The sequence below is a fragment of the Sceloporus occidentalis genome, unplaced genomic scaffold (assembly GCF_023333645.1).
Source record: "Sceloporus occidentalis isolate IW3139 unplaced genomic scaffold, rSceOcc1.0.p SCAF_39, whole genome shotgun sequence".
Taxonomy (NCBI): Eukaryota; Metazoa; Chordata; class Lepidosauria; order Squamata; family Phrynosomatidae; genus Sceloporus; species Sceloporus occidentalis.
In genome coordinates, this window is record NW_028317019.1 from 6,319,426 (window position 1) to 6,344,557 (window position 25,132).

Below are 25,132 nucleotides of genomic sequence, written 5' to 3' on the forward strand. Positions count from 1 at the left end.
GAAACCCTTTTATAATTCACTGGGTGGAGGCAGCGTGATTTAAGGAAGTTAAGGGTCTGCTGAGCTAAGAGCCATAATGACTAAATGTCTAATTAACAATTTGTAATCCACTCTGATAGCCTTTTGGCTGAAGAGAGGGATATAAAAATATTATCATTATCATCATTATTATTATTACTACAGGGTCGCAGTTTGGCTGCTTGGACCACCGGAGATCATCACAGTGAGTCAGTTGGAAAAGCCCATCTCACTCCAGAAAATAAAGGTACTTCAGGAGTTTGCGCTCTACGTCTTTCTATAATAATAGCTACAAAACTGATAATAGCATTTGGGACATTTAGTTGTTCAAAAACAAATATTGCAGATTTAAATGCTGCTTTAAAACCTCTTTCCATCTGCCAGCTTTGCTCTGGTTTTGGGGGAAATGAGAAAGTGTTGGGAGGGAGGGACTGCCAACAGAATTAGGAGATGCATTGCAGGCTATGGACAGTTTGCGGCCAAGAAAGGTCCAAAACACACGGCAGCAATAGTCCAGTTTGAGAGACCTTTCACTGCCCAGGCCCAGTGCTAGGGAATCCTGGGAAATGGAGTTTATTATGACACCAGAGGTCTCTGAAAGAGAAGGCTCAATGTCTCACAAAACTACATTTCCCAGAATTCCCTAGCACTGAGCCAGGGTAGTTAAAGCAGTCTCAGATTGGACTATTGCTGCAGTTTGTTTTGGACTTAATGACCCTTGGCAAGTCACACTCTCTTAGCCTCAGAGGATGGCAATGGCAGCCCCTCTCTGAAGAAACCTGCCAAGAAAACCCCATGATAAGGTTGCCTTAGGGTTGCCATAAGTTGGAATGGAATTGAAGACACACATGAAGAACAGATAAAAGTCTGCAATTATTTCTCAGGTTGTACATGGGAACGGGAGGCAGTGTGGTGCAATGGTTTGAGTGTTGGGTTACAACTCTGGAAGCCATGGTCCAGTGCCCCAATCCTCCATGAAACCAGCTGGGTCCCTTGGAGAAGAAGTCACACTCTCTCAGCCTCAGGGAAGGCAATGGCAAACCTCCTCTGAACAACTCTTGCCAAGGAAACCCCAGGAGAGGCTCCCCAGAAGTCGGCAATGACTTGGAGCCACTCCACAAAAAACGACAAAGCCTCAAGAAAGAGACAGTGTGGTTCAGTGGCTGGAGCATTGGACTGTGACCCTGGAGCCCAGGGTTCGAATGCCCTCTTGGCCATGGAAACGCACTGAGTGACCTTAGGCAAGTCACACTCTCTCAGCCTCAGAGGAAGGCACTTGCAAAACCACTTTTGGACAAATCTTGCCAAGAAAAGCCTGCAAAGGGCTTTCTTTAGGGTTGCCATAAGTCAGAAACAAAGCATTGAAAGCACACAATGACAAAAGAGAAGTAACACCACTAACACAAGGCAGCTAGGGAGAAAGAAAGAAAGAAAGAAAGAAAGAAAGAAAGAAAGAAAGAAGACGTGGGAGTTGTAGTCCTTGTTTCTGAGGGACTGGAGGGGCCTTACTGCAGGGCAGGACCCCTCCTCTTTCTTGCCATGTGGATGCTGGGATACCAAGTCCAGGAAATACACTGTGAATCCCATTGGCAAGAGAAAATGCTACTACTGCCTTTCAGATCCAGTTTGCCCCAAATCCTTCATGAGGCCAGAAACCACTTTGTTAGGAAGCGAACACCGAATATCTCAGGAAGCTCTCTATTTCCCAAGACCCCATCCCTCCAGGACCTCCTTCCACTCTTCCCTCAGCCTCTCTCTCTCTCCCCTGAAGGCCTCAAACTGCCAACTGCCAAGCGCTGAGGCAGAGGCAGCCATTTTGTGTTCTGGCAGCGCTTTTGTGTTCCGGCGGCCATTTTGTGTTCTGGCAGCGCTTTTGTGTTCCGGCGGCCATTTTGTGTTCTGGCAGTGCTTTTGTGTTCCGGTGGCCATTTTGTGCTGCTTGTGACTGTGGGGAATAATGTTCTGGAACCTTCTCTGAGGCCTCAGTTGAACAGAGGCTTCTCTTTCTCTCCTGAGGCTCCAGAGTGAGAAGGAGGCCAGGCTCCTTGGGCCAAAAGGAAGGAAGTGTGTCCCTTTGTGCCTCTGACTCTCCATTTTGGGGGGGAGGAAGGAAGGAAGGAAGGGGCCTGTGGGGGTCTGAGGAAGGGGAGGCAGGGACTCAGGGCCAGTGGGGATGCTGTGCTTTGGGGGCTGGGAGAGAGAGGTGGGAAGAGACCCTCCCTTTGGGCCCTAGTTGGGGAGGGTCTCACCGGTTCTTGCCTCCCCCTTTGGGAAAGGAGAACCCCTCAGCCCCCTGGACTGACTCCTGCCACTCATTCCTAGGGCTGGGACTCAGAGGAGTTTCCTAGGCATTGCCACCTTCTGCCCTCCATGGCCATTGGCACTGACCTTTCCCCATTGCCTTCCCTCCCTCAGCCCTGTGGACCTCCTCCTCCTTCGCACTCATAGCAACCCTTCTCTACGGCTGAGGAGACGGCCTCTGACCCAGGGAAGCTCCGGCCATAAAGGACTGCAGAAGAGGCCTTTCTGGGGCTGCAGGAATCAGGGTCTTTGTACTGAAGGTAGGCCTTTATTCCTGGAGCTGAAAGAGGACTTTGTTTAAATGTTTCAGTCCAGGACTGTATGGAAGGGTTGCAGCTGAGAGAGTGAGACCTTGCTTTGCAGGAATAAAGTCCCAAATTCAGTCTCTAGCAGAACTGTCTTCCCAGAAGGTGGAAGTGAGATTTCCAGATCCCAGACACACAGTGCGCCAGTGAGTCCTTTGTGTGGGGACTGTGTGTGTATGTGGTGTTTGCTAGAGTTTTGTGAGGTATTCATTTCACTGGGTTTATAAAATGAGTTTACATACTTCTTCACTTCCCCCAAATGACCATAATCCATGGTTCAATGTTCAGTCATAAGCCTATACATTTATAGATTTTTGTTGTATAAGTGCAACATATTCAGCAGTGTGCATCTTTTTAAAAAATATACAAGGAAAAGTGAAGAAATTGTCATTTTGACAATAGATCCATTCAGAAACAATGCACCCAAATGTACATACCTCAATTTCTATGTGGCTTTAGCAAGCAGAGGGAGGAGGTGCATACTTCATGCTCTGGCTATGAGTGACATAACAAAAACAGCAGTTACGCTTAGAGAAATAGTATCATCTACAAAAATGAAATGATTTTTTGACCAGTGTCTAAATGGGGAGGGGGCCATGATGAGGGGAGGCCATAGATCAGATCTCTAAGGTAATGTAGCTCTTATGCAGCCCAGGAGCTACAGCTTCTCCACCTGGGACATAAAGCAGGTCCTCCCGCTCCTCCTCTTTGTGAAAGAGAAGTCATGATGATACAGTGACTTTGAGTGCTGCAGGGTTTCTAGCCAAACCAAGCCTAACCCTTGTCTCTTTTCTCAGGAACTTCATCTTGGACACCTTGGACACAGCTTTGGAGTGTCTTTTGTTGGAAGTGACCGAAGTGCAGGGCCACCAGGATCCCCCTTCCCACATGATGGCCAACACAAAGGCCAAGCAGAGGGAGCTGGGCTCCAACAGAAAGAGGCTTCAGAGGTACAACAACTCTTTGGTAAGTTGCCATCCTGACTGTTAGTTTCATCTGTGTCTGGGCCGACTCATGAAAGCAAGCAGAGAACATACTGTCACAGTTCGGCAGAGAGAGTCCTGGTTAATCCTCCATTACCTCATTTTTTGAGGGGGCTTTGAAAATGTCCTATTTCACTCTCCTCCTCCCACTTTCCCCCTTCTCCTCAGGTCAGTTCAGTTGCTGCAAAATGTGTTCCAAATTCAAAAGAGTGTGCATCCCATCAACTCAAAACAGAGGAGGGGGGAAGGGGGCAGGGTCTTGCCCTTGTCAGGAGTCGGAGCAAAAACAAACTTCTGTACCCTTCCTCACTTGTGTGATCATTATAATTAACAACTTTGGCAATCTGGACCACCTTCTGATGTTGCTTCTCCACATGAGTCTTTCTTTCCCAATCTGTGAAATGCTGGGGGATATGGAAGAATATCTCTGGACTTAAATTGAGGGTGGGCCCAGTGACCCTGAAGCCCAGAGTACTCCCCAGAACTGTTTATTAAAAATGAAATTTGCCTCTGAAATTAGGTGAGATATGGCTAAATGATTCATTGGTGACTAAATGTACTATACATGTTGACATAGTCAGTATCTTAATCAATCAATAATATTCCATAAATGGCCTAATTTATATTGTTTATCATATTATATATTATATTGAAAGAATTTAAGACAAACTGGATCTCAAAGGCTGTAGCTTTTTCTTGCTTGCAGAATTTAAAGTTTATTTCCTGGACTGAATTCTGAAGTGTTGAAATAATATTTGCAATGCACCATGTGCTTTCCTCCCCTTTTGTTTAGTCATTTTCTGGATGAGGGCTATTTTCTGTTGCAGGTGACCTTTGCGGATGTGGCAATATATTTCACTGAGGACGAATGGAAACTGTTGACGAAGAAGCAGAGACTTATGTACAGTTCTGTTATGATGGAGAATTATGAGAATGTGGCCTCTGTGGGTAAGGAACCTGAATCCATTTCCCTTCCTGTGAAGACTGAGGGCCCTTTCATAATTCACTGTCAGAGTGCTATGATTCCACTTTAGAATTATAGGATCAAAGAGTTGAAATAGACCACAAGGACCATCCGGTTCAATCCTCTGCCATGCAGGAATAGACATTCAAAGCACCCCTGAGAGATGGCCATCCAGCCTCTGTTTAATAACCTCCAAAGAAAGAGACTCCACCAAAATCTGAGGGTGTATATTCCACTGCTGAAGAGCTTTTACTCTCAGGAAGTTCCTCCTAAAGTTTAAGTGGAATCTCTTGTCCCTGTGGCTTGCATCCATTGTTCCATGTCCTTTTCTCTGGAGTAGCAGAAAGCAAGCCTGCTCCATCCAGAATATGACATCTCTTCAAATATTTGAACAGGGCTGTCATATCCACTCTTAACCTTCACTTCTCTAAGCTAAAAATACCCAGCTCCTTAAGTCATTCCTCAGAGAGCATGGTTTCCAGACCGTTCTCCATTTTGGTTTCCCTCCTCTGGACATGCTCCAGCTTCTCAACATCTGTTTGAATTGTGGTGCCCAGAACTGGACACAGGATTATTGCAAGAGAACCCTAACCAAAACAGAATAGAATGGCACTATTACTTCCCTTGATCTTGACACTATACTCCTATTGATACAGCCTAGGATCACATTGGCCTTTTTAGCTGCTGCATAACACTGTTGACATATGTTCAACTTGTGCTCTACTACCATTCCTAGTTCCCTTTCACACATAATTTAATTGTCATAACAACTTCCTGTGGAATCTTGGAATTTCTAGTTTTAGTGAGGCACTATTATTCTCCACTTTGTAAGGATTCTAAATATCCAATCCTAAACTGCCAATTCTGGAATGTTGTGGGACGCAAGCGCTATGCTTTTAGGGGTGTTTGGTACTTAGCTCAATAGAAAGAAATAGTTTTACTGGGGCAATAGTGACCTCTGGACTCAGCCAATCTATAGCAGTTCCTGAATCAAACAGATCTTCAGTGGGATTTGAAATAGGTTTTTGTGTTTTATTTAGGGGGAAAGCAAAACACACAGACACATACATATAAGTGTTCATGCACACACTCAAGAACTAGGTAACAAAGGTGGAGTGGTGAATAGATGTAAGGCTTTGATAATGGTGATACGTTATCTATCCAGATCTTTATTCCAATTGCTGAGGATTTGAAATAAGGAGAGGTCCGTAGTTCCCATGACAATTGGGGTTGGTGAGTGCATTGAAGTGTTTAGCCATGAAAACAAACAAAGTGTCTATCTGTAACTGGACTGACAACGAAGAACAGCAAGTCGGGGCTGATATTTATACTGAAATTGGTTTCTGCTTGGGGGCAGAAACTGTGGGTTCAGAAAGGTTTATATCACTTTAGAATATTTCCTTTGTGGGGGAAGAATGGTGTGAAACGAATTGAATGCAAAGGGTGTTTGATGCAAATACATCAGACAAAAGGGATTAGCTCACCGTCTCTCAGATTCTTGTTGGCTCTGAATTTTGATCGCGTTCACAAGCCAATGTACGCTACAATCTGAGGGTGATGCACCCAAATACAGCTCAAAAATATCATAGCGGAGTACAGACGCAAATATCCAGATATAGGCATTGGCAATGCAATGACGACTTTTCACACTTAAAAATAAGTCACAAACACAGTCGATTTCATCGAAATCCTTGGAGCTTCTCTATCTTGAGTTGCAAAATAATACAAATATTTACAAGCTCTCCTCTCCGACTTCCATTAACTTCACCATCCCTTGTACACACAACTCCGATCCAATCCACTCCAATCCTCATGTGAGCTGCATACTCTATTGGTTGTGAGTCCTCTTCTGGTGCCAAACAGCATGAAGCATCCTCTGCAGTTAGCTTGCATCATGCCTTGGGCTCTGACTCAGCATTCAGTGGCCGTCTCACAGGATATGATGCCACCTGTCAATCAAAGTATTTTTGCACATGTTTAATTGAATATTTTTTTTTCAACAGTCCTTTGACTATCTTCTTCTACTGATTCCCTCAAGGCAGTTCCCATATGGTCTCTTCTTTGCTAGCTCCTAGGAGTAAGAATGCAACTGTTCAATGGATTTAGGGGCATAAGCATCAGGGTCATGATTAGGTTACTCACAGCAACTTTATTAATTTAATCTCTAAGAAGGAGGGATTAATGAGGGCTAAATCATGCAGTAACACCCTCCTCTGTTAAGTCTGATTTTCAGTCTCATCTGTAATTGTCGTTCTTTACAGAAAAACATTTGAGTCATGAGAGAGTCCACACAGGAAAGAGGTCACAAAAATGCCAGCATTGTGGGAAACATTTTGCTTACAAGTCAATCCTAGTCATGCATCAGAGAGTCCACACAGGAGAGAAGCCATACAAATGCCAGCATTGTGGGAAAGGTTTTTCTCAGAAGTCAATCCTAATGATACATCAGAGAGTCCACACAGGAGAGAAGTCACATAAATGCCAGCATTGTGGGAAATGTTTTCCTCAGAAGTCACACCTAACGGCACATCAGAGAGTCCACAGAGGAGAGAAGCCACACAAATCCTAACATTATATTTGTCAATAACGAATACAACAAATATATTTTCAATCCAGCAGTGCAAAGAAAAGGCCCTTGTGATCTTAATTGTAAAAGTTGTCTGTCAATATGTCTCTATGTTTTCAAGTTGGATTTTGTTAAGTTTAGGTTTTAATTGCCAATAGTATAGATAAGTGCTTTGGGTTGTCAATTTGGCTGGGGATTGTGGGTTGTGGTATAGGTTAGCTAGATGGGAGGTTGGGATTTGTTGCAGCTGGTTAGAATAGTTATGGGAATTATAGCTTTTGCAATGTGTGGGATTTTGGCTTAAGAAAGTTGGGGGCAGGTATTAACAGAAAGGGCTAGTTTCTGGGAATGGCAAAAGGGGGCCTTGTTACCTGTGGGGCAGAGACTGTGGGAATTGGAGGTGGGGGCTAGGTTTGGAAGAGGGTCATGTTTTTGGTTTTAGGGGTTTTAATGTATTGTTTGGATTGGAGTGGTCAGTTCTGGCTTAATCACTGAATTTCTATGTGTTCTCAATAAAGTTCTTTATTGTTTCAACTCACTGGACTTTGATGCACAGAATTTCTGAATTTGCCCAAAACTGACCCTTTCTTCTCTCCTCAGTTCTCATCTCCATTCCCAGCCATAAGAACAGCACAGACACACAGACACAAACATACAGGATACACAGAAAGAGCTATATTTCCAAAGCAGAGCCTTCCTTTCCTGCCTTTCCCTCTTGAGTCCAGCTCTGCACCTTGGCCTCCATTGCGGTCTCCTCAAAGGAAGAAAGGAGGGAAGGAAGGGGAGGCCACTGAACCCCGGCGCATACCTTCTTTCCCACAAACGCCGCCAGCGGAATAAGCTGCAGCATCTAGGACCTGGCAATCCCTGCGCATGCTGAGGAGGGGCCTTTGGGGCTATATGCGCCTGCACAGTCTCAGCCCCAGAAGCCATTGCTGCCCTCACAGTCTGTTCTGAGGGAGGGAGGGAAGTGGGGAGAGCCCTTGTTCATTCAGAAGAATGGCTGGAGGGGAGAAGCCCCTCTTCTCCCCCCAAAGAAAGGCAGGGGTCCTGCAAGGCCTCCTATCCCTCTTTCCTTCCCTGCCCCCTCCTTGGGGGATTCCTTGGGTCCCGGGTACTTGGGGAGTTATTATGAGAAATGAAGGCCGGTGGGACCCTTGGAGAGAGGCATGGCCATGGAGGGGAGGGGGATCCAAAGGTAAAAAGGTCTTTGAGGAGCCCCCTCCCTTGTGGAAAGTGGGGCCGAGGAGAGACCCTCTCTTCTGATTCCTCATTTGGGGAAGAATTTTGTGCCAAATAGAAAGCATCGCAAAGGATAGGATTCAATGGCATTTTTCTTGGGGGGGGGGGTTCTCTGGAGTCCTGGGGGAGGAGGCTCTGGGGGGGGGGGGAGAAGAGCCAAAATCCTCTTGACCAAAGCCAAGAGGAGGGAGACAGAGGGACCTCAAAACTCTGGCAATCCCCTGTCAACCTGGGAACTAGGCTTAGAGACCCACAGGATCCAGATTGGGCACCCTCCCTCACATACTTATCTTTTCCTTCACAACAACCCTGCAGAGGAGGACCAACAGAGAGACCCACAGCCCCAGAACCCCCCCCCCCAAGTTCTGGGAGCATACTGAAAGGGCTTTTGACCCCCTTGAAGAGATGTTATTATTATTATTATTATTATTCTACTTTTTCCTCAATGGAATCAAAGAGGATTACAGTAATAAAATAACATACAATTTAAGAAATACAATTAAAATTCCAAACCCCCAACCCTTCTCCCAATTATAAAAACATTAATCAACCTTTAAAAATCCTATTAAACAGCAAGAAAATTAAAAACTTTCATAACACAATACAGTAAAAAAGTTTTTTCGGGCAAGAAATGGGTCGTTTTCTGAAGGAGAGGTGGGAGGGCAGGAACGATATACATCAATAGCAATTTCCATCACACTAACGATGGCAAGGGTCAGGAGGAGGGGGAGGCAAGTCAATAGATCTCATCTAGTCTGGAAAGAGGTCCGTCTTAATAGCCTTCCTAAAGGCTTCCAAGGTGTTAATAGGACGGATCTCATCCGGAGGTCGTTCCAGAGTGAACCAACACCTTGTATCTTGTCCAGAAACTAATGGGCAGCCAGTGGAGGGATTTAAGAACCGGTGTAATGTAGGCAGTTCTAGAAGTGTCCGTAACCAACCTGGCTGCCATATTCTGTATCAATTGAAGTTTCTGAACTTGGCACAAGGATAGCTCCATGTAGAGTGCGTTAACAGAAGTTGAGCACATGTACTACTGTTTCAAGGTCTCCCTGCTCCCCGCCCCATGTCTCTAGAAGATCTCACATAACAGCTTCATGTAAATGTTGAATAGCATTGGGGACAGAATCACGCTTTGAGGGACGCCCGACTTGAGCTCCCTCTTGGATGAAGAACTGTCCCTAAGTCACAGGAATCTGCCTGAGATGTAGGACCTGAACTACTGGAAAGCAGTGCCCCAATTCCCAACTCTCCCATATGTTCCAGAAGGATACTGTGGTCAATGGTATTGAAGGCCGCTGAGAGGCCTTCAATAGCACCAGAAGGGTCAGACTTCCCCTTTTCAAAGAGCTGTCGATGCTCAGACGGAGGTCATCGACTAAGGTGACCATGGCTGTCTCAACTCTGTAACCCATCGTAAATCCAGTTTGAAATGGATGTAGAAAAATCCATTTCTTCCAAGACTGCTTGGAGTTGAATGGCGACTTCCCTCTCAATTGCCTTGCCTAAGAATATTAAGATCCAAACTGGCCTGTAATTGTTTCTGTCCAGAGGGTCAAGGGAAGGCTTTTTGTAGAAGTGGTTTAACCACCGCCTCTTTGAAGCAAGATGGAAGACAGCCTTCCCTGAAAGATGCATTAGTTATATGTTTAGCAGCATCTTGATGGTATCTCCCCCTGGACAGCCAGCCAAGACGGGAAAGGATCAAGAGAGCAAGTCCTCTTTTCATACTCCCAAGGAGCTTCTCCACATCCTCTGTACTAATGACTCAAATTCATCCAGAATAACAGTATGGGTGGAGGCTCTGGATACCTCTCCTGTCACTTCTGTCGTAAGGCCAGCATCCAAATCGGCTCTCATCTGAGAGATTTTGTCCGTGAAGTAGTTATTAAAAACATCACAGCAGGCTTTTGTAGGTTCTAATAAAGAGTTCAGGGTTTTGGAAGCTATATATTAAATGGGACAGTGTTGAAAGATATGTAGTTTGGCAAATGGGTGATATAACCCAAGAAAAGGGTTTAGTTCACAGAGACTGGAAGAATCTTAAAGTAAAAGTTGAAAGAATAGATATGTATATGCAGAACATGTTCACGTCTATAAACTTTGCTGTCAAACATACTGGTGGCGACCAGATGACAGACAAGCGTTGGTGGGACCCCAAAAGCCATCAACCAACTGGAAAAGGAGATTCAACAGAGGGAAAAAGACCAAAGATTGTGATGAACTATCTAGAGAACGGGATGATTTTGATAAGGGACACTTTACGGTCTACAGAAGAAGATGTAAAGATTGCTCAGCGCACTCAATGAATGTGGTCCAGTGACACAGGAGGAAGCAAAGACTTTTTACTAGATGAGGTGTTAAGTCCACAGCCGGTAAAAAGAAACACGTGGTCGGTTACAAGGACTGATCCAGAGAAGACTCCTAAAAAGGACAAGGATATAATTGAGTTGATAGACTGGAAAACCAATATATTGTACTTTGCCATTAGTATAATGGAAGATGAAGTGTTTTCAAAACCATACTGGGAACGGGGCAAAGTGGTTGGAGATAATGCTCCATCAGTCTTTAATCCAATAAGAGAAAAGGGTTAAAAGATTAAATATGTTTGATAACAACATTTAAATGGAACATATAAAGATCTAAAGTTGGGGAAAAGGTAATTTAAGTGTTATTAAAATATTAAAACCCAACAAGTGATATGGGGTATGGATATAATATGCTAAATGTATAAGAAAAAGATGGTAAGTTGTTATAACAGGTAGAACTGATATTAGACATATGTTTAAAAGGGGAAGATACAGGAAAATACCAAAGATATTTAAGTTGGAAATGGTTATTGATAAAACAAGTATATGAAGTATATCACATGTGTCACCTGATGTGTGTATAATGTTATATATAATGGGTAAGTATAATTGATAACTGGGAGTTCCTTGGACCATAGAACCGTTTGGTTCTGTGTCTCAATGAACCTATTAAAGGGGGGAGGCGTGTGACGGACTGACTTACAAACCAGCCAATCAGAAGCCAGAGACTCTAAGCCAATCAGGTGCTGGCTGAGGAGTTTGAAGTTTCCGCTTGGCAGTTGGGTGGAGTCAGTTAGGGTTTGCAATCCTGAGGGATGAAGCGGGAGTTCAGTGGGAGATGGTGATAGAGAGGATGGGAACGGCAGAGTCCAAGAGAGGAGTGGGTTCCCATAGTTCCTGAGGGATGGTTACTTAAGGAACTGCTTTGTCCAGAGAGGGACAGGATTAGTTCTGGAGAGTCTAGAAGAGAGACTCAGTGTAACCAGACTCAGGAAGAGGGCTTTGGCTTACATCATTTCTTGAGTGATACTATAGCCTGCGTGGCAGAGTTGTTGTTGTTATTATTATTATTATTATTATTATTACTATAGAGTTAAAACCAGCCCTGTATATATGTAACAAAAGAAGACATAGTAACAATTCCATCTCAAAGATACCTTTGCCTGTTGTGTTTTAAAAATAAACTTATATTCCTGTTTAACCAGCCGCTCGGTCTGTGTTTTAAAATCCATCCACACGACTGTCCTTCAAACACCCAAAGAAGTGTCGGGTCAAAATAGAAGAGAGGATTGTGAATCGTTACATCATCTATTAGAGATTTAAATCTCATTCTAGGTCTTTTCCTGTCCAGATGGTTTTTTGCAGGTCCTTCTGCCGTTCTAAAAATGGTTTGTCATTAAGAAGGATAGGTATAGTCTAAAATGAAAATAGTAATTTAGGCAGTACGTTCGTTTTTACTGCCGCGATCCTATCCAAGAGGGATAGGTTGAGTTCAGCCCATCTATTGAGACCTTGTTTGATATCACCCCATATTTTCTCGTAGTTGTTTTTAAAGAGGTTATCGTTTTTTAGAGGTGAACTCAACACCTAGATATTTGACCTTTTTTCTACTTTAAAGCCAGTCACCTCTTGTAGATTTTCCTGATCCTTCTTTTGTTAAATTCATTGGTAAAATGTTTGTCTTATCCTTGTTAATCCAGAAACCTGAGTGCTGTCCATATTCCTTTAATTTATAAAGCAGGGGATTAACACTTTCTATTGGGTCAGATAAGTATATCACCACATCATCCGTGTATAGTTTAAGTCTGTACTCTTCCTGTTTTATTTTCAGGCCTTTGGTCTTCTTATCTTCTTTAATGCTAGGACTCAGAGTATCTAAAGTGGCCATAAATAACAAAGGTGAGAAGGGTATCTCTCATTACAGGTAACACCTTCGCTTTCCCCCCATCAATAATAAGCCTCGCTGTTTGCTTTCTATAGATTGCATCTATCCAGCTGATAAAGTTATCTCCTAGAACCATTTTTCTTAAGGTTTCCAGCATGAAGGTCCAATTAATTTCATCAAACGCCTTTTTGGCATTAAGAAAAATTGTAGCTGCTTTTTAATCTATTTTCTACTCATAGATTTCTCTAATATCTAGTAAATTCCTCGTGTTCTTTCTAAGGTGCCTTTTTTGGAGGAAGCCCATTTCGTCTCCGTTTAAGATATTTTGTAGGGTTTTAAAAAATCTTTCTGCTAAGACCATTGCAAAGATTTTATAATCGTTGTTAAGGAGAGAAATCCTTAACAGCTCCTTACTTTCTTTAGGAATCAGTTCAATATCATCTATCTTCCAAGAGTCAGGCGTTCTTCTTTGTGAGAGTCTATTCATGATTTCTACAAGGGTTTAATTAGCTCTTTCTGTAAGCTCTTGTAATACATTGCGCTTAGGCCATCCGGTCCTGGCGCTTTGGATGCCTTGGTTTTACTGATTGCTTCTAGCATCTCAGGAGCCGTTATTGGTTTATTAAGTTCGATTCTCTGTTCTTCGTCAATCTTTACTACGTCTTCTCTGTCCAAAGATTCTTGTATCCTCTCCTGGGAATTATATTCTTCTTTCTATAGATTTGTGAAATATTTATATAAACATTCTTTCATATGTTTTTGGTTGGAATAAATCTTGTCCTCTTCTTTAACCCTTGAAAAGATTTGTTTCTCCTTTCCCTTTTTCAGTTTCCTTGCTAACCATTTGCCAGGTTTATTAGCATTCTCAAAGTGTTTCTCTTTGATGTATCTTGATTATTTCTCCTGGTCTTCAATTAGCCACATGGATATTTCCTTTTGAATCTTCTTAATCTGTTGTTGAATCATTTTGTTTTGGGGTTTTTCTTAAAGTAATCGTTCCTTATCCTTTAACTTTTCCCGTAGTCCTTTCCAATTCTTTTCTCTATTTGTTTTCCTTTCGTAAGATTGTTTCAAAGAGAAACCCCTCATTACCGCTTTGCTTGTGTCCCAGACGATCTCTGGGCTGACTTCTCCATTCAGATTTTATTCAAAGAAGGATTTAAGTGGGGTTTTTTCTTTATCTAGAAGTTTTCCGTCTTTTAAAAAAGTCTCATCTAGTCTCCATATCAGTTCCTTAGGTTTATTCTTCAAAGACAATAAAATTGGATTGTGACCCGATAGGATTTTTGGTAAGGTTTCTACTGCTTCCACCATTGTGCTAATAGTTGGGGAAGTCAAGAACATATATATTCTCCACCAGGATTGATGGGTGTTTGAAAAGTACGTAAATCCTTACACAGACCATACTTGATTCTCCAGTATCTTCTAATATGAAGGTTTATTTTAATTCAAAGAAAGATTTTGGCAGTTTCCCTTGCTTTGAGTATATTTTGTTGTCTGCTTTTCTATCTATCTGGGGACCTATCACTCATTTCCAATCTCCCATCATTAAGGGCCTATCGCTCATACAGTCTGGCATTTGTCTTTTCCATTTTCCAAACAACGGGCCTTTATTGTCTAAGGGTACATAAATTCCCACCATTAGGATCCTTTGGTCTTGTAAAGTAACTTCTCCACCAACCAAGTATCCATTGGGGTCTGAGAATACCTCTTTAGATTCTCATTTATCCTTTACATAAATCACTACACCTTTTTTCCTCTTTTTTGAGGCTGCTATGTATTATTTCCCCAATTTGGTGTTTTTCTGCAATCTTATATCCTCTTTCTTTATATGGGTTTCCTGAAGGCAAATTACATCAAGTCTCTGTTTCCCTTAATAATGGAAAAGTTTACCTCGTTCTTGGGGTCTGTTAATTCCTTTAACATTCAATGATAGGATGTCTGCCTTTTCCTGTTTCATCGTCACATTCTCCATCTATATCGTCCTCTCTTGTGTTTCGATCTGGTTTCCCAAGCAATTCTCCTTCTTCTGTTTCTTCTTCTAAGCTCTCTTCCTCCTTATCCTCTTCTCCTTTCCCCGGGTTTTTTCTTTCTTCTTTCTGACTGCCCCCTTTATTAAGTTCTTTTTCATTCTCATGTAGAACATTTCTTTCTTTTTGTACCATTGATTTGGTATATTTTTTGCTTGAATTTAAAAGATAGGCCCTGAGTTAGTTCCTATTTGTAGTATATCCCATTGCTGCGTAAAACCTTAGTCAGTGGCCCATATTCCTTCCTCTTCCTTAACAGTTTCCCAGAGATATCTTTAAACAATAAAAATTCATTTTCTTCAATGTTGAATCTTGTATGAAAGTGTTGTTGTAGAATTGCTTCTTTCATTTGAGTCCTAACAAAATAAATCACGATATCTCTGGGCAGTCTCTTCTGTTTTGCAACCCAGGAGTTTACTCTAAACATCTTGTCCTCCTCAAGGAGAAAAGGTTCATTATCTAGGTCCATAAATTCAGCCAAGGCTGGTATTATCCTTTTATATAGATCTTCGTCCTTCTGTTCGGGAAGATCTCTTATTCTAAGACATCGCTCTGTAAATCTTTAATCTTAAATCTCTAATTTAATTCTTTCTGCTGTATCTTCAGTATGTTCTTTTGATAATCTCTCTATCTCTTTTCCCAATTTTTTATTTTCTTCCTCCAGGAATGTCACTCTTTCCCTGGTTTGTGTTAATGCTGATGTTATCTTTTCCAGAGAGTATTTATGTTAAGCAACGAGGTGGACATTAAATCAACAGAATCCTCAGATTTTCCCTAGTCTTTAAGCTGAGGCAAATACATTCGATGTGGTCCAACTTACGGATAGGTATCCTGGCCAAAGCAAGATTGTCTTATGGACCAAAGCGACGTCCCTTTACCTGCTCACTGAGGGAGAACCCAGCTGGTAAGGCCCAATCCCAGGTGGCTGAGCTATCATCATCCAGCCAGGTCTCCATGAAACAAGCCAGGTCAGCCTCTTCATCCAGAAGGAGATCCTGGACTATCTGCATTGTATTTTGGACTGACCTGGCATTACACAAGAGCAGGGAAACGTTCTGTGGATGGTTTGGTATGCTCTCCAGCTCTTTTGGGATAGCAGGGTGAATGGAAGGGGAGAGAGATATATGTCAGGGTCCTAATTTGAAAAAGGAACAGCTTGTATTGAAGAAGTGACTTTTTTCAGGGATGAAAGAAAATATAAACATATCACTTTTATAACCATATCAATGAATCCCACCCCATTAACCAATAAAGCTAATCAATTGGATAGCCCTTTCCCATGCAGTGTCCTCCCATCCGGGATTCTGGCAGCTTTTCTAAAAACAATTAAGCTCTCATGTGTCTTATCTCAACCAATGCACCTGAGGCCTTAGACCACAGAACTCAGTGACACAACAGTTTTAATTAATGTTATAGCTTAACACACACACACACACACACACAATATGAAACCCCATCAATCCCAATCTAATATGATACCATATGAAAATATAAGCATAAACCCATGACAACATAATACAGTATAACAATACCAATAACTCTCTATGTTCCCCCTCCTTTTACAGACAGTCTTTTAAACCTCTGTTAGAAGGATGATTCCCACAGATTCCAATCCTAGCAAACAATCACATTCTTTAGACATGACCTCCCTACCTCTTTCTAGTATCTTCTATTAAAGCACATATTAAAACATATTATTTTAACCCACCATAAATCCCATCTACTTTAACTCTAATTTAGACCTAAACATATAACCTTTATGGCATGAATCCCTAAATGAATAAATGCACGAATAAAGGGATCCATGACATATTGTGACTTCAGGCTGGTGCTCCTTACCTGCAGCAATGAGATGGGACCATTGTGAATTTAGGCTAATTCTGCTTACCTGAAGGTTTGAGACATGGCTGGTTCTTTTTGCCTGAAACATTGAGACTGGCCCATTTTGACTTCAGGCTGATGCTCTTTGCCTGAATAATTGAGATGGTACTACTGTGACTTCAGAGGGGTGCTCTTTATGTGAAGGATTTAGACTGGCCCATTGCAACCTCAGGCTCATTATGACTTCATGCTGATGCTCCTTGCCTGAAAGACTGGGACTGGCCCATTGTGACTTTATGCTTATGTTACTTGCCTGAAAGATCAGGATGGGAGAATTGTCACTTCAGACTGGTGCTGTGTACCTGAAGGATTGAGGCTGGCCCATTGCGTGTCAGAACTAGTGTATAAGAGTTCTGTCATAAAGGGTAAAAATATTAGGGTTTGATTATTAAAATAGGCGTTATAGTTGTCGTTCATAGTAGGTAGTGTAGAGTGATGCATTATAGAAAGCATGTAGTGGGAAATGTTAGGAAGACAGATAGAATGGCTTTTAGATGAAGGATGGCGTTTGGAAAGAGGGATGGGGTTGCAGCTGGAGACTGGTTATCAAGGAGGAGTGAAGCTGGCTTGGGAAGACCGCTCTTCAAGGTGAGGCTGTCTGGGAGAAGGGAAGGGGAAGTATAGACAATCTTGGTATCTATGCAACCTCCGCTTGTGTTGCTTTAGCTTGGGAATTGGGGGCTGGCTTAGGGAGGGATTGAGCAAGTCCCTTTGGACTTCAGACTTTGCAAAAAGGTGTTAATGGATGTTTCTGCCTGGATTCATCAATAAAGCTTCTTTTGTTTCAAATGAGTGATTTTTTGAGCACAGGACTGACTCTAGATCTCACTTTGCAACTTCAGGCTGATGCCCCTTGCCTGAGAGATTGAGACTGTCCCATTGTGACCTCAGTCTGCTGCTCCTTACCTGAAGGATTGAGACAGGACTATTGTGATCTCACACTGAGATTCCTTGCCTGAAAGACTGAGATGGGACTATTATGACTTCTGGCTCGTGCTCTTTACCTGAAGGATTAAGACTGGCCCACTGTGACTTCAGTCTGATGCTGCTTGCCTGAAAGATGGAGACGGGACTATTTTGACTCAAGAGTTGTGCTTCTTATGTACAGGGATGAAATGGGACTATTGTCATTTCAGACTGGTGCTCCATCCCTGGAGGATTGATACTGGCTCATTACGACCTCAGGCTTATGCTCTTTGCCTGAAGGATTGAGTCTCCCTCGTGGTGACTACAGGCTGATGTTCCTTTCCTGAAGCATTGAGACTGTCCCATTGTGATCCCATCCTGAAATGCCTTTCCTGAAAGATTGTGACGAGAATATTGTGACTTCAGACTCATGCTCCTTTCCTGAAGGACTGAGACTGTCCCATTGTGATCTGAGAATCATAGAATCATAGAATCCTAGAGTTGGAAGAGACCTCAAGGGCCATCCAGTCCAACCCCCTTCTGCCATGCAGGAAATCTCAGTCAAAGCATCCCCGACAGATGGCCATCCAGACTCTGTTTGAAGGCCTCCAAAGAAGGGGACTCCATCATTCTCCATTGAGGGAGTGTGTTCCACTGTCAGGAAGTTCCTCCTAATGTTGAGCTGTAATCTCTTTTCATGGAGCTTACATCCATTACTCCGGGTTCTAGTCTCTGGAGCAATAGAAAACAAGCTAGCCCCCTCCTCAATATGACATTCCTTCAAGTATTTAAACAGGGCTATCACATCACCTCTTAACCTTCTTTTCTCCAGGCTAAACATCCCCAGCTCCCTCAGTCATTCCTCATAGGAAATGGTTTCCAGACCCTTCACCATTTTAGTCGTCTTCCTTTGGACACGCTCCAGTTTCTCAATGTCCTTTTTGAATTGTGGTACCCAGAACTGGACACAGTATTCCAGGTGGGGCCTGACCAGAGCAGAATAGAGTGGCACTATTACTTCCCTTGATCTAGACACTATACTTCTATTGACGCAGCATAAAATTGCATTGGCCTTTTTAGCTGCTGCATCACACTGTTAACTCATATTCAACTTGTGTTCTACTTCGACTCCTAGATCCCTTTCACACATAGTTTCATTGAGCCAGGTGTCACCCATCTTATATCTGTGCATTTCATTTTTCCGCACTTAATATAGTACCTTACATTTCTCCTTGTCGAATTTCATTTTGTTAGCTTTGGCCCAGATTTCTAGTCTATTCAGGTTCTTTTGAATTTTGATCCTGTCCTCTGGAGTATTAGGTATTCCTCCTAATTTGGTTTCAGATGCAAATTTGATAAGTATGCCCCCAATTCTGTCATCCAAGTCATTGATAAAGATTTTGAATAGCACTGGGCCCTGGACAGAACCCCACTGGACACCCCACTGGTCACTTCTCTCCAGGAGGAAAAGGAACCACTGTTGAATATCCTTTGGGTTTGGCCAGTCAACCAATTACAAATTACAAATGGGCTCCAGTCAATGAAGGTCTTCTTCAGGCAGTAAAGGGAGGTTTATGCAAATGCAGAATGACATCACTGCTATGGAAGGCTCTCTTGACCAATCAGAGAGCAAGATAAAGGTTCTTCTGGAAGCTTCCGTGAGAAGGAGATATAAGGCCTGAGAGACCAAGAGACAGTTGGGGGAATTGTGTCGGTTGGAGATCGAGAGAGAGAGTTAAAGAGCGGATCTTGGAAGTTAGTCTCAGAATTGGACGCTTAGGTCTATTTCTTTCTTTAATAGCTTGTAGGAATTGAATATTATATACTTACACGTATTGTACTTGCAAGATTCTTAATATCTTGTATAACTGATATTTTAGTTATATTTTGTTATTTATAATGAATATCTCCTTTTCGCTGAAGAGAGGGGTATAAAATTATTATTATTATTATTATTATTATTATTATTATTATTATTCCAGGGCCGCAGCTCGGCTGCTTGGACCACCGGAGATCAGCACAGAGAGTCAGTTGGAAAAGCCCATCTCACTCCAGAAAATAAAGCTACTTGAGGAGTTTATGTCTTTCTGTAAAAATAGCTACAAAACTGATAATAGCCTTTGGGACATTTAGTCTTTTAATAAAATATGGCAGATTTAAATGCTGCTTTGAAACCTCTTTCCATCTGCCAGCTTTGTGCTGGTTTTGGGGGGAAATGATAAAGTGTTGGGAGGGAGGGACTGCCAACAGAATTAGGAGGTGCATTGCAGGCTATGGACAATTTGCAGCCAAGTAAGGTCCAAAACACACGGCAGCAATAGTCCAGTTTGAGACTACCCTGGCCCAGTGCTAGGGAATCCTGGGAAATGGAGTTTATTGTGGCACCAGAGCTCTCTGAGAGAGAAGGCTCAATGTCTCACAAAACTACATCTCACACAATACCCTAGCACTGAGTGAGGACAGTTAAAGCCGTCTCAGATTGGATTATTGCTTCAGTGTGTTTTGGACTTAGGTGACTCTTGGCAAGTCACACTCTCTCAGCCTCACGGGATGGCAATGGCAACCCCTCTCTGAAGAAACCTGCCAAGGAAACCCCATGATAAAGTTTCCTTTGGGTTGCCATTTATTTATTTATTATGGTATTTATACCCCACCGTTCAGCCGTAAAGGCTATCAGAGCGGCTTATAATAATTATTTTTAATCAGACGGTTCCCTGCCCTCAGGCTTACAATCTAAAAGCCACGACACAAAAGGAGAAGGGAATTGTGGTGGGAAAGGGGATGAGATCCAGTGGTTCTTCTCTCCCTCTGAGGCATGGACCAAGGCAGATGGACTGGAGGGAGAGCTCTTCTTCTTCAGGCTAGCCCTGGTGGAGCTGGGCCTGCCTGGTCATTTCCTCGCAGGCCGTAAGATGACAGTTATGGAGGGAGGATAAGTTGGAAACGACTTGAAGACACACATGAAGAGCAGAAAAATGTCTGCACTTTTTTCACAAGTTGTTCATGGGAATATGAGGCGTGTGGTGCAGTGGTTTGAGTGTTGGGTTACAACTCTGGAGGCCAGGGTCCAGTACCCCAGTCCACCATGAAACAGGCTGGGTCCCTTGGGCTAGAAGTCACACTCTCTCAGCTTCAGGCAAACCTCCTCTGAACAACTCTTGCCAAAAAAAACCCCAGGAGAGGCTCCCCTGAAGTCAGCAATGACTTGGAGTCACACTGCAAAAAACAATAAAGCCTCAAGAAAGAGACACTGTGGTTTAGTGGCTGGAGCATTGGACTATGACCCTGGAGACCAGGGTTCCAATGCACTCTTGGCCACAGAAACCCACTGAGTGAACTTAGGCAAGAAGTCACACTCTCTCAGCCTCAGAGGGAGGCGCTTGCAAAACCACTTCTGAACAAATCTTGCCAAGAAAAGCCTGCGAAAGGCTTCCCTTAGGGTCGCCATAAGTCAGAAACAACGGAGGCACACAACGACAACAAGAGCGGTAACACTACTAGCACATGGCAGCTAGGGAGAAAGAAAGAAAGAAAGAAAGAAAGAAAGAAAGAAAGAAAAGAAAATGTGGGAGTTGTAGTCCCCGGTTCAGAGGGATTGGAGGGGCCTTACTGCAGGGCAGGATCCCTCCTCTTTCTGGCCCTGTGGATGCTGGGAGATCAAGTCTAGGAAATACACTTTAAATCCCATTGGAAAGAGAAAAGGCTTCTATTGCCTTTCAGATCCAGTTTGCCCCAAATATTTTATGAGGCCAGAAACCCCTTTGTTAGGAAGCGAACACCAAATATATCAGGAAGACTCTCTATCTCCCAAGGCCCCCTCCCTCCAGGACCTCCTTCCTCTCTCCCCCTCAGTCTCTTTCTTCCCTGAAGGCCTCAAATGTCAACTGCCAAGCGTTCAGGCAGAGGCTGCCATTTTTGTTCTGGTGGCCATTTTGTGTTCTGGAGGCCATTTTGTGCTGCTTGTGACTGTGGGGAATAATGTTCCGGAACCTTCTCTGAGCCTCAGTTGAACAGAGTCCTCTCTTTCTCTCCTGAGGCTCCAGAGTCAGAAGGAGGCCAGGCTCCTTTGGCCAAAAGGAAAGAAGTGTGTCTCTTTGTGTGTCTTTTGTGTCTCTTTTCTAAGAGGGTTTTCTTATTACACAGCTCTGCTCCTTCTGGGGAACATGGGTTTTACAAGGGATCATAAATGGGGAGGATAGTTTTAATACAAGCCTTATTCTTATTCTTCACAAACATTGAGCTTTGGCTTCTAAGAGGAGGCTTGTCCCCCAAAAAAGTATAGTTCAATCTTTTTTTCCAAGTGTATTCTCAATGGTCTAATTTAATTGCAAAACCAAACTTTTGAGACCGTCTGATCATAGTTTCTTTAATAACATTCTCTTATGTACAGATTTCAACAATACAATTATAAAGTCTTGCTAATAAGGCATCTTTATTCAACATTATTTCCTGTTCCAGATTAGAGTCTGATTTGCCAATCCGTATTGTTTTTTATCCATTAGGAAGAGCTCTCTTAATTGTCTGTAAAAGAACCATGAAAGATCACAGCCCTGATCATTAGGATCGTCTTTAAGATGAATGTACTCCCCAAAATGATTTTCCTCTTTCAAAGCTTACCTATTATAATTAGTGATGTCCCATTCAAACAATGGGAGAGAGATCTATCTAAATTTATTTGGAATGGGAAAAAGCCCAGAATTAAAATGAAAATATTGTATGATTCGGTGAATAGGGGGGGAATGGCACTTCCAAGTTTAAAATGGTACTACCAGGAATGCTCTTTAGATTGGATTCTGGATTGGGTAAGGTTAGAAAAATTCAAATTAAAATTTGGCTTACATGGATAGTTAATCTATGACAAAATAAAATTAGATAAAAATTTTAATAATCGTATTATCAGAAAATCTTTATTACGGATCTGGCAAAACTTTAAGAGAAAGTGGTGTCCTAAATCCCGTTATGGGCATCAATGAACGAGGCTACGTTTGGGAGGGAGCAATATAAAAAGGATGATTGAGTGACTTACAATGATATTACTAAAATGGTTGAGGGAAATAGGACTATGAAAACACAGGAGGAATTACAAGATGAGGATATTATTAGTAACTGGTTTGCTACAGACAAATCCGGGAATGCTTTCTAGTGGATAAAAAAAGAGGAAGGAATTGGGGAGGGTGACCTAAATCTAGAAAAGATTATAAAAGAACCCAAAAAACAAATTCAAATATATATATAAATTAATATTGGAATATGAATTAGAATCTGAAACAGTAAAAGAATTCATGATTAAATGGGCCAAAGATATAAATGAAACAATACAATTGGATGAATGGGAAAATCTTTGGAGGGGAAAAATCAAAAATATGATAAGTGTTGACGTAAAAGAAAACATATCTAAGTCAATGTATCGGTGGTACCTTACCCCACTTAGATTGGCAAAAATGTTTAAAAAAATAAAAAATTGTGTTGGAAATGTAACAAAGAGACAGGTAGCGATTTACATATTTGGTGGAATTGTCCGACAGCGAAACAATTTTGGAAAAAGATACATATCGAAATGAAAAAAAAATTGGATTAAAGGGAAGACCGACCGTTAAATTTTACCTCTTAAATATATTTGACATCAAGGAATACGGTAAAGAAATACATGAAAAAGTATTATTGTACACTTTGGCCGCGGCTAGAACTATATCCGCGAAGAATTGGAAGAAAGAGGAAAGTCCTGGAGTAGAGGAATGGAGATGGAAAATGTTAGATTTGTTTGATATGGATAAACTGACACATTTGGTTAATGACAAAATATGGAAGAATTTAATGATGAATGGGATATTTGGAAGTCATATCTGATTAGTGTGAAAGAGGATAAAATGTCTACTATAATAGAAACATAAGAAAAAGAATTAATAGCAGTGGAAATGTAAAAGCAATACTATTGACTTTTAGAATGTAGAACGTATAGAAACTGTTTAGAAAAAGGGGTGCAAGTCATAAGTAAGAGTGGAAATATTTAAGGATGGATAAGCTAATAATAACAGGGAAAAGTAGAAAACGCTAATGTATTAGGATGTTTGAATAAGATATTTCTTTTTTATATAGGATTTAATAGGGGAAAAGGGTTTTTGTAGAGTCCAGTTGAAATAATTAAGATAATAAAGAACGAACGAGATAAGTCAGTAATCTAGGAAGTAAACAACTTTATTAAGAACTGAAGAAAAATATCTTATAGGATGTAGTGGAATGTATTTTAATTAATGTGAATAAGATTGTATTGTACTTTTTTTCTTTTAGAATGTTTAATAAAATTTATATTAAAAAAAGAAGAAGAAAAGAGACACAAAAGACACACAAAGAGACACACTTCCTCCCTTTTGGCCCAAGGAGCCTGGCCTCCTTCTGACTCTGGAGCCTCAGGAGAGAAAGAGTGGACTCTGTTCAACTGAGGCCTCAGAGAAGGTTCCTGAACATTGTTCCCCACAGTCACAACCAGCACAAAATGGCCTCCAGAACACAAAATGGCTGCCAGAACAAAATATGAGTCTATGGCAGGGGGCAGGGTCTTCCAGGTCCTCTGCCCCATTGGCCAGCCTCAAAAAGAGGCAGAGCTTCTGCTTCTCTATTTAGCTCTGCGTGCGGAAGAGAGAGCAGCAGAGTTTTAGAGGGAGAAAGAGATAGACAGAAAGACAGGAAGGAGAGAGAGAGAGAGAGAGGGGGGAGGAGTGAAGCAACAGCAGAGAGACAAGGCCTGGAACTACTAGGCTTTACTGCTGCCCTGAGGTCTGGCTGTGCCTGGCTTGGTTCTACTGCTGCTTTTCTTTGGCCACACTGCCATTAAGGAGGGGAGGAAGGAGGCCCAGCAGTCCTTCTAGGCATGGCCCACTCTCTCTGAAGGTGGGAGAGTGGGACTCCCCAAAGGGATTTCAATGCTTTTAATGGTGGCTCTCATGCAGTAGCAAAGATGATGATGATGATGATATTATCAGGTCTGGGGGAGGGATGGAGCTGCTGCCTTAATCATCATTAATGCCACCTTCCTGTGCCTTCTTGCTTTGCACTACTATAATGGCCATGGCTCAGTGCTATGGAACTCTGGGAATGTTCTTTTGGTTTGGCATTTTAGGTGTTGTTAAGGTTTGGAAATCCTGTTTGGGGTCCCTTCCGACTTTGGGGCCCTTTCGTCCTCCATTTTGGGTTCCCAGAAGGCCAGAACTGCCAAGCGCTGAGGCAGAGGCAGCCATTTTGTGTTCTGGTGGCCATTTTGTGCTGCTTGTGACTGTGGGAATAATGTTCTGGAACCTTCTCTGAGGCCTCAGTTGAAAAGAGGCTTCTCTTTCTCTCCTGAGGCTCCAGAGAGAGAAGGAGGCCAGGCTCCTTGGGCCAGAAGGGAGGAAGTGTGTCCCTTTGCCTCTGGCCCTCCATTTTGGGGCGAAGGAAGGAAGGGAGGGAGGGAGGGAGGGACCTGTGGGGGTCTGAGGAAGGGGAGACAGGGACTCAGGGCCAGTGGGGAGGCTGTCCATTGGGGGCTGGGAGAGAGAGGTGGAGAAAGAGACCCTCCTTTGGGCCCTAGCTGGGGAGGGTCCCACTGGTCCTTTCCTCCCCCTTTGGGAAAGGAGATCCCCTCAGCCCCCTGGACTCACTCCTGCCACTCATTCCTAGAATGGCTGGGACTCAGAGGGGTTTCTTAGGCATTGTCACCTTCTGCCCTCCATGGCCATTGGCACTGACCTTTTCCCATTGCCTTCCCC

General features: G+C 42.6%; 1 protein-coding gene across 1 annotated transcript in view; it reads left to right on the forward strand.

Annotated features, from left to right (window-relative positions):
- The window catches only part of LOC149290483 (uncharacterized), a 426,035-nt gene that overhangs the window by 30,674 nt on the left and 370,229 nt on the right, over positions 1-25,132 (forward strand). The window lies entirely within an intron of this gene.